This window comes from Tachypleus tridentatus, chromosome 11, assembly GCF_004210375.1.
Source record: "Tachypleus tridentatus isolate NWPU-2018 chromosome 11, ASM421037v1, whole genome shotgun sequence".
Classification (NCBI taxonomy): Eukaryota; Metazoa; Arthropoda; class Merostomata; order Xiphosura; family Limulidae; genus Tachypleus; species Tachypleus tridentatus.
In genome coordinates, this window is record NC_134835.1 from 22204299 (window position 1) to 22214949 (window position 10651).

Below are 10651 nucleotides of genomic sequence, written 5' to 3' on the forward strand. Positions count from 1 at the left end.
TTTTTTTATTTTGAAACAGTGACGAAATACAAATGTAAGAAACGTCTTTTCACAATAATAAAAATATTGTTTAGATGTCTTACAAAAGGAAAGTGTAGTGCAGTCAATTTCACAATTTACTTTCCTTATCATGTTTTCCCTAATAATCTTGGTTTGAATCTTTCGTCAAAAGGAAAAATGAAACTTAAGATCCCAATTTAAAGGATAACTACTCACGATTTTATGAATATCATTTCTTCATAGTCCGTCTAGCCTTGTGTTATGTGTTTAGTTACCTATCCTTGATTCTACTTTATTACACTTACTTTGCGATGATTTATTATACCGATAAATCAAACTTTCTCGAAGTCACACTTTGGGTTCCACAAACTGTAAAAACAACACACATTTCACTGGAGTGTTGAACAGAAACGGTCGATTTTTATTACATATATTTTAAGACCTTTCCAAATAACTGATGGCTTTAATAAAAAAAGTAATTATATAACCAGTTTTTTTTTCTTTATTTTAGAAATTTTTGCAAGATCACAAAGTTTAAATCCTCTAGATAGAAACTAGAATATTTCACGTCCCCTAGTGGCACAACGGTATATCTGCGGACTTAATCTGATACCCGTGGTAGATAGAGCACAGATTGTGTAGTTGTTGTTTTTTGTTTAACAACAAACAAACAATATTTCTCTTTGTTTTCACAATAAACTTTCTCATAACAGTTCGTCGTATATTTTAATTTCTCCCAAGTTTAAAAGTTTCGACTCCTTTAATATTGTTTTCCCTTTTAGTCACCGACACGTTATGAGATTTTAATGAACACGCTTTATTTCAGTGTAATAATCAATTTGAAAGATTAATTATGTGATCAAATTAAGACGAATTACATTTACTAATTATCGTTTGGTATGGCTTTCCGTAGGCTTTCTAAACACATTTTGTTTCACTGATTTTTCGGGGTCCACAAGCTGTACAAATTCAACGTATAAATAATTCTATAAATCAGATAAATGTTCGTTTAGTGACGATTGGGCCACGATACCTTCACGATAAAGCCTCGGAGTTTCTTCGATCGTTAGCAAAGGTTTAAATATTAGAAAAGAACCAATACAGTTGAAACATGAGACGTGTGTATTTACAGCGGTTTTTAGACCTCCTTGGTTCAGAACTTTACAGAATAATGAATTGTGAATAGTTAAATTTTCATATAAATATAAACTCACATGGAAAAGTCAAATTGAACTGATGTAGTTGGAATCTTTTACTTAAACGTTGAATGAGCGATACATGTATAAATACAGTTCACAATTATGTAGAATAATAAAGGAATTGCTCATAAACTGTGTATTTAAGCCTGTGGATGTTATTTAATGTTAATTTAAAACAATTGAAACATGTTTATATAATGATACATGCTACATGAATATTTATTTAAACAAAGGTTGTTGTCCACTTATTAATTGCTACATACGTATTTACTGTAATGTCAGAGTGGCTTGTTTATTTACGTTTTCTGTTAACCCAAACTTTGTCATGAATCACTGTTTGTTTGAAACGAATATTAAAGTGTTGTTTCAGTAGTGCAAATGATTCTAGAAAGTTTAACTCACGGTCAAAACAAAGAATAACACATTTACATACTGTTTAAAATACCCAGAAAGGTTATCTTTGGAATTCACATTTTTATATATTTATTCAACACGGATAAACATGAAAAAGATGGTTCATTAAACTCTAGTTTTGTGGCTCTTCCACAGACTGAATTTACGTAAAATTCAAGAAAAATTATGTTAAACTTAATCGATGCAAGTGGAAACATCTAGTGGTTTACTGTGTATATTGAATTATTTTAGAATATGGCTTCTCTCCAAGATGTTGATAGTTTAAATATACAACGTTTTTTTTTTTGCTTTTCAGTAGTATCATAAAACAGTGCATAATATAACATTAAATATAACATAATATAACATTAATGGCCCGGCATGGCCAAGCGTGTTAAGGCGTGCGACTCGTAATCTGAGGGTCGCGGGTTCCCATCCCAGTAGCGCCAAACATGCTCGCCCTCCCAGCCGTGGGGGCGTTATAATGTGACGGTCAATCCCACTATTCTTTGGTAAAAGAGTAGCCCAAGAGTTGGCGGTGGGTGGTGATGACTAGCTGCCTTCCTTCTAGTTTTACACTGCTAAATTAGGGATGGCTAGCACAGATAGCCCTCGAGTAGCTTTGTGCGAAAATTAAAAAAAACAAACTAAATATATCATAATATAATATTAAATATATCATAATATGACATTAAAGTTTGCTACTGACAAACAGCATTGATAAAAGAAGATTTTATATTAAAATGTTATTTAATAAACACGTGCACATTATTATAAAATGTTATTGTCAATATTCACAAGTAGTAAACACGTGCACATTATTATAAAATGTTATTGTCAATATTTACAAGTAGTAAACACGTGCACATTATTTTAATCAAATTTGGCCACTGCCATATGTGAAAGACCAATATTTTAAAATGGAAGCTGCAAGGGGTCAATAGAATGACAGCTGGACAGAAAAGTAAGGTAAGTTTTAGGTTGGATTTTTTATCGATCTTTCGAAGGAAACACTTTATAAGGCTGTATATTGAAACTCGACTCTACTTGAAATTATTCCTTCAAAGTAAGAGCTGAAAGCCAACTCTCGGTTCCGTTTCACGTTGCACACTACACACTAATTTTTCACTTGACAGAGGGCGTAAAAAGACATTGTCGGTTGTGTGTAGTTAACACTACTGTAGCTATGAATTTTCTCCGTTTTATAGAGGGCGTGGCGGCTATCATATTAGATTAGTGGAAGCGATTAAACCTCCACTTCACTGAATTCACGAACCTCATTATAAACTCTCTGTTGATATATTGTATCACAACGTGTTTGTTCTAAATGTCTCCTCATATGTTAGTTAAATATTATCTCAGTTCACGTCTATTACTATATGTTAGTCAAATGTTATCCCAGTTTACGTCTACTAATGTATGTTAGTTACATGATTTTCCAGTTCACGTCCAATACTGTATGTTAGTAAAATGTTGTACCAGCTCCTGTCTACTACTATATGTTAGTTAAATGTTGTCCCAGTTCATGTCTACTACTATATGTTAGTTAAATGTTGTACCAGTTCATGTCTAATATTATATGTTATTTAAATGTTGTACCAGTTCATGTTTAATATTATATGTTAGTTAAATGTTGTCCCAGTTCATGTCTACTACAATATGTTAGTCAAATGTTGTACCAGCTCATGTCTACTACTATATGTTATTTAAACGTTGTACCAGTTCATGTCTAATATTATATGTTAGTTAAATGTTGTCCCAGTTCATGTCTACTACAATATGTTAGTTAAATGTTGTCCCATTCCGTATCCACTACTATATGTTATTTAAATGTTGTACCAGTTCATGTCTAATATTATATGTTAGTTAAATGTTGTACCAGCTCATGTCTACTACTATATGTTAGTTAAATGTTGTACCAGCTCATGTCTACTGCTATATGCTAGTTAAGTGTTGTCCCAGTTCATGTCTACTACTATAACCCATGAATCTAAGATACCAAAAATAATGTTCAAAAATGTTATCCATTGTTTTAGTGTTTGTTTTTCCTGTATGTCCTTTGATTATTAGTTACAGGTAACAAATCCATTCAGTAAACACATCTAACATTTCGGGGAACTTTCTGGACCTACAAACATTATAAACCAGGTCTTTCCTTTACAACTCTCTGTACTCTATTTCATTTGGTTAACATATCTTATTTTAAAGACGAAATATAAGATCTTGTAATTTTATCAATTTTAACTGTTCTCATCTGAAGATATAACCCAGCTTCGGAAACGTATTTAATAATGTTATCTGATCGTGGGAAGATGTAGTTTAGTACTAAAAGCAGTCAAATGGTAAGTACAGAGCTTAGAGTCTGTAAGTGCGAGGTAATTCGACTTGACAGACAAATGGATATTCAGGTTAAAATTCTCGTAGTCTCTGACGAGCACGTTCAGTGGCTTAGAAGCGGTTGTCAGGATAAATTATTTATTTTTTTCTCAGCCATGTCCTCACCTCATACAAAATTATTTTTCAGTGAGACAGGAATGAAATAGCTATTTTTGGCATTCTTTTCTGTAGTTCCAGGACATGTCTATTATCATCTCTTGCTAGCTAGTTAAATATCGTTCTGAGTCATGTCTAGTGTTGTCTTTTGATCAAATACTGTCCCAGATTATATGCACTCCTATATGTCTATTAACTATTATTCTGGACCCCATCTGTCTTTTAAATGTTGTCTTTGGCCACGTCTGCTGCTCTCTGTTGGTTAAATATTGTCTAAAATCACATCTACTGCTCTTTGTTGGTTAAATATTGTCCAAAATCACATATACTGCTCTCTGTTGGTTAAATATTGTCCAAAATCACATCTACTGCTCTCTGTTGGTTAAATTATTTCCCAGGTTATGTATAATAGCATCTTCTGGTTAAATGCTATCCCAGCTCATATATGTTAATTAAACGTTGTCCCAGTTCGTGCCTGCTACTATATGTTCGTTAAATGTTGTCCCAGTTCGTGCCTGCTACTATATGTTAGTTAAATGTTGTCCCAGTTCGTGTCCACTACTATATGTTAGTTAAATGTTGTACCAGTTCGTGTCCACTACTATATGTTAGTTAAATGTTGTACCAGTTCATGTGCCAGTAAACTATATCCCACATCGTTCGTGTAATGGATAGCGTCTAACTAAATAATATTTTATCGAAGGAAATGAAGCCGTTCGAGGCTTTGAATGTGTATATCATATAGAAAAGTTCTATATTGTATAGAGAGGACTAAAAGTTATAATATGGTTCTATATAATGTTTCTTTTTTTGTCACTTCAGTTTTGTAATCCATATCAAGCCCTGTATTTGTCTTCCAATTTTCATCGGTTTTTATTTTTCAAGTTTCAAAGCTCACTGTAACAGAACTTTATGGCTGACTGATCAAACGGACAAAGTTCTGGTCGGTAATATTACCTGAAAAACATATCAAATAATGTATCATACACAAAAGTCTACAATGAAATTATGATGAGTTTGATTTATTCAAATTTTGTTGAAACAGAGAGGATTAATCAGGTATTTATATGCTAATAGTGTGTGTTAGGGCACAAACCATATACTTACACATATCATTTATATCGAATTTCCAATAATATCACGGTGTAATTTTGCCGTGTGCAAAATTATGGTTTAATCTCTGGTAAAACCTGTAAGTATTATCGTGTTGGGATTGTGAGTAACATAGAACAGAAGAGCAGTTCTAAAAACCAAGCCATTAAAACTCTGTTCGGAAGGAAAACAATTTCTACCAAAACTCTAAATGTAGACAGAACAACAGCGTCACCCGAAGGTTACGGTTGTGGTTACCAAATATAGCCAGTTAAGGGATGAAGCCGTGTTAACTAGGTAACTAACAAGGATATGAGATGATGAAAGTGTGTTATCTGGTTGGCTAACAAGGAGTTGAGTTGATGAATTTGTGTTAATAGAAAAATCAACATGGATTTGAAATAAGGAAATTGTGTTAACAGGATAAGTAACAAGGATTTGAAATGGTGAAGGTGTGTTAATTGGATAAGTAACAAGGATTTGAAATGGTGAAGGTGTGTTAATTGGATAAGTAACAAGGATTTGAAATGGTGAAGGTGTGTTAATTGGATAACTAACAAGGATTTGAAATGGTGAAGGTGTGTTAATTGGATAACTAACAAGGATTTGAAATGGTGAAGGTATGTTAATTGGATAACTAACAAGGATTTGAAATGATGAAAATTCACAAGTGAAAGCTCACGTGTTAGTCTTAGGTTACTCTTCGAAATTAACGGTTGTTTTCTAAATAAATGTGGTCAGAGAAAGTAAAATTACACCAGTTCATTCGACAAACATCTGCCAGTCCATAAAACTTCATTCAACAAACATCTGCCAGTCCACAAAACTTCATTCAACAAACATCTGCCAGTCCATAAAACTTTATTCAACAAACATCTGCCAGTCCACAAAACTTCGTTCAACAAACATTTGCCGGTCCACAAAACTTCGTTCAACAAACATCTGCCAGTCCACAAAACTTCGTTCAACAAACATTTGCCGGCCCACAAAACTTCGTTCAACAAACATCTGCCAGTCCACAAAACTTCATTCAACAAACATCTGCCAGTCCACAAAACTTTATTCAACAAACATCTGCCGGTCCACAAAACTTCGTTCAACAAACATTTGCCGGTCCACAAAACTTCGTTCAACAAACATCTGCCAGTCCATAAAACTTCATTCAACAAACATCTGCCAGTCCATAAAACTTTATTCAACAAACATCTGTCGGTCCACAAAACTTCGTTCAACAAACATTTGCCGGTCCACAAAACTTCGTTCAACAAACATCTGCCAGTCCACAAAATTTCGTTCAACAAACATCTGCCAGTCCACAAAACTTCATTCAACAAACATCTGCCAGTCCACAAAACTTCATTCAACAAACATCTGCCGGTCCACAAAACTTCGTTCAACAAACATTTGCCGGTCCACAAAACTTCGTTCAACAAACATCTGCCAGTCCACAAAACTTCATTCAACAAACATTTGCCAGTCCACAAAACTTCATTCAACAAACATCTGCCAGTCCACAAAACATCGTTCAACAAACATCTGCCAGTCCACAAAACATCGTTCAACAAACATTTGCCGGTCCACAAAACTTCGTTCAACAAACATTTGCCAGTCCACAAAACTTCATTCAACAAACATCTGCCAGTCCACAAAACTTCATTCAACAAACATCTGCCGGTCCACAAAACTTCATTCAACAAACATCTGCCAGTCCACAAAATTTCGTTCAACAAACATCTGCCAGTCCACAAAACTTCATTCAACAAACATCTGCCAGTCCACAAAACTTCATTCAACAAACATCTGCCAGTCCACAAAACTTCATTCAACAAACATCTGCCGGTCCACAAAACTTCATTCAACAAACATCTGCCAGTCCACAAAACTTCATTCAACAAACATCTGCCAGTCCACAAAACTTCATTCAACAAACATCTGCCAGTCCACAAAACTTCATTCAACAAACATCTGCCGGTCCACAAAACTTCATTCAACAAACATCTGCCAGTCCACAAAACTTCATTCAACAAACATCTACCAGTCCACAAAACTTCATTCAACAAACATCTGCCAGTCCACAAAACTTCATTCAACAAACATCTGCCGGTCCACAAAACTTCATTCAACAAACATCTGCCAGTCCACAAAATTTCGTTCAACAAACATCTGCCAGTCCACAAAATTTCGTTCAACAAACATCTGCCAGTCCACAAAACTTCATTCAACAAACATCTGCCAGTCCACAAAACTTCATTCAACAAACATCTGCCAGTCCACAAAACTTCATTCAACAATCACCTGTCAAGTCATACCAGTTCATTGGACTACATTTCCTTCCGTGCGGTGTCCACAACTGGTATGGAAACCAGATTTTAGGGTTACAAGACCTATCGTTCAGCCAGTCAAGTAATCGCATGAATAGATACACAAATGAGAAAGAAACAGTGTTTGATCTCATCAAATTATCTTTTGTTTTTGAAAAGGATGTTATTAAAATCATTATAATTCACAATGTATTTAAAGGTGTGGATTTAAAAACTGAATGGAAAATTATCTAAGTGTTTTGCGACAACTGTTAAAACACTCACATTAAAATAATTTTATAACTTCTATAAAAGTTAATTAACTTGGTGTGTTAAAAGTCAGCAAAACACCAAAATGTATATATTTACAAATAAGTTTACTTGTATGAAATATTACTCCATAAACTGTGTTTACAACCCAACTGTTTAGTATTTAATAATCCTGTGGTGGGTGTGAATTCATTTTTTTTTCATCAAAGAGTGTAAAATCACACTTTTTGGAGTATACACTACACATCAGTACGTCACACTGATACGAGTGTAAAATCCCATTATTTAGGGTGTGTGTATTATACGCCTTTTGAGAGGTATTTAAAAAAAATTCATACCCGCACAAGACTCTAATTTTCCCTTCTCAGACGTTCTTGGAAGAAAAATTTTTAATCATATAGTGAAAAGGACAAGCACCGTTACTCAAGTTTTTGGATCAACTAACCTTATACCTGTTCAAGTCCTGTGTTATAGAAAGATAATAAAGCTTATTAGAAACTTTTGTATCTTATTGATTTGGGCTCTCCTTCAAAAGATACTTAACTGCTCCTAAAGGAGTATTATGGTTGGTGCTTTAATATTTATCCTTCCATTTAACTTGTTTTCTCTTTTCAAAACAATTCCAAGTTAAGGGTTAGTGTTTCTTACTGAATTAGACTTGCAGTATCTGCCTTTGAAACTTGGAGTTTTCATTTCTAAGCTTACCAAATCTTTTGTTTCTCCCAATTCGACCTTCTCGTTACAGTTGTAGAAGAAAACCAAGACCCTGGGGAGTTTAAATAATGGGGATTATTACAGAAGGTTAAATTCAATCAATTTTTTATTGCGTTTCAACTATAAAAAGAATAAACTTCAAACAACAACGTAAAGTGTTTTACTACTCAACTCAGTGGATGTCACGTATTGAAAAATAGAGCTTGAAAATAACTGTCAACTGAAATGACGTGTGGCTGTACATACGACAAGTTTTGGTATTACAAACAAAACGAACACTGAGACTATCTACTGATATTTTCACTTGAATATTCCTCAAACGTCGGAAGCCACAGTTTCCTTCTTGTAGCAAACGAGTGTAGTTTTACTCTTTATAGATTCTCACGACAAATATCTTTGAACAACCCATCAAAGAAACGTCTTTCTCGAAGAGACTCCTACTTAAAGTGCCTCTCAACTTCTCATAATATCCCCTTGAATTCTCACCAGACAAAGAAACGTCTTTCTCGAAGAGACTCCTACTTAAAGTGCCTCTCAACTTCTCATAATATCCCCTTGAATTCTCACCAGACGTGGCCCGGTTTGGCCAGGTGGTAAGGCACACGATATGAGGGTCGCGGGTTCGAATTCCCGTCACACTAAACATGCCAGCCTTTTTAGCCGTGGGGGCGTTATAATGTTACGGTCAATCCCACTATTCGTTGGTAAAATAGTAGCCCAAGAGTTGGCGGTGGGTGGTGATGACTAGCTGCCTTCCCTCTAGTCTTACACTGCTAAATTAGGGACGGCTAGCGAAGATAGCTCTGGAGTAGCTTTGCGCGAAATTCAAACCAAACCCAACAGATCCCTGATATTATCCATTGTTCTGCAGAACAGCACATCAAAGGATACAGTTATACTGTTGTATGTGGACCAATGTAAATATTTCAACAAACTGGCAGTGTTTACTTTAGTGTGTTTTTCTCGGTAATCTAAGACAGTTTTTCTATAAGGAAGTTTACTTCTCAACCAAGCACGAACTTTTATGGTATTACTGTCGTTTGATTTTGTTAGTGGTTCTAAATTTCCTATTTATTAGTATAATTAACTGTCCAAGTTTAGTCTCCTGGTAAATTAATGTAAGAATATAATCTAGCGGTTTCTTTCTTATACGTACAAACTAACTAGCTTGAGAAATCAATCTTTTTCATACCATTGTAAAATCCTGAACAAAATTCATCACGTATTTCGTTATCACATCTGTATGTTAAGAACAAACTGAAATGATAACAAAAGTGGGAAGTTTTTAAAGTTAAAATTTATTTATTTATTGAGGAAACAAAAGTATGAATTATGACGTTGACAAATATACAGGTAGCGAAATAATTAATATTACTTTATATTGAGAGGTTAAAACTGTTAAAGTAGTAAAATATATAATCTTTACGTTACTTTATATTGAGAGGTTAAAACTGTTAAGGTAGTAAAATATATAATATTTATGTTACTTTATATTGAGAGGTTAAAACTGTTAAGGTAGTAAAATATATAATCTTTACGTTACTTTATATTGAGAGGTTAAAACTGTTAAGGTAGTAAAATATATAATCTTTACGTTACTTTATATTGAAAGGTTAAAACTGTTAAGGTAGTAAAATATATAATCTTTACGTTACTTTATATTGAGAGGTTAAAACTGTTAAGGTAGTAAAATATATAATCTTTACGTTACTTTATATTGAGAGGTTAAAACTGTTAAGATAGTAAAATATATAATCTTTACGTTACTTTATATTGAAAAGTTAAAATTGTTAAGGTAGTAATAGAATGGTGGAATATAAAATCTAATTAATGATAAGATATAACGCTAAATTAATGATCGAATATAATGTTAATTAATAATGAATATAATGCTTAAGTGAATGTATAAGATAATGTTTAATTAAAGATAGGATATAATATATACAGATAAAATAGAAAGGTTAATTGTTACAACAAACCCGTAAAAGATAACTAACAAATATTAGTTTCTCATGAGTTGGCAAAAAACTGAAATATGTGGAAATAGAATTTTATATTCTATTATGTAAAACATGAGATTATTTAACAATAGTTAAAAAAACACCAAATTAGAATATTTTCATTTTGACCAAATCAACAGTTTTAATCTCTTGATAAATTTGCTTTTTCCTTGTTAACTTCGAGAATTCG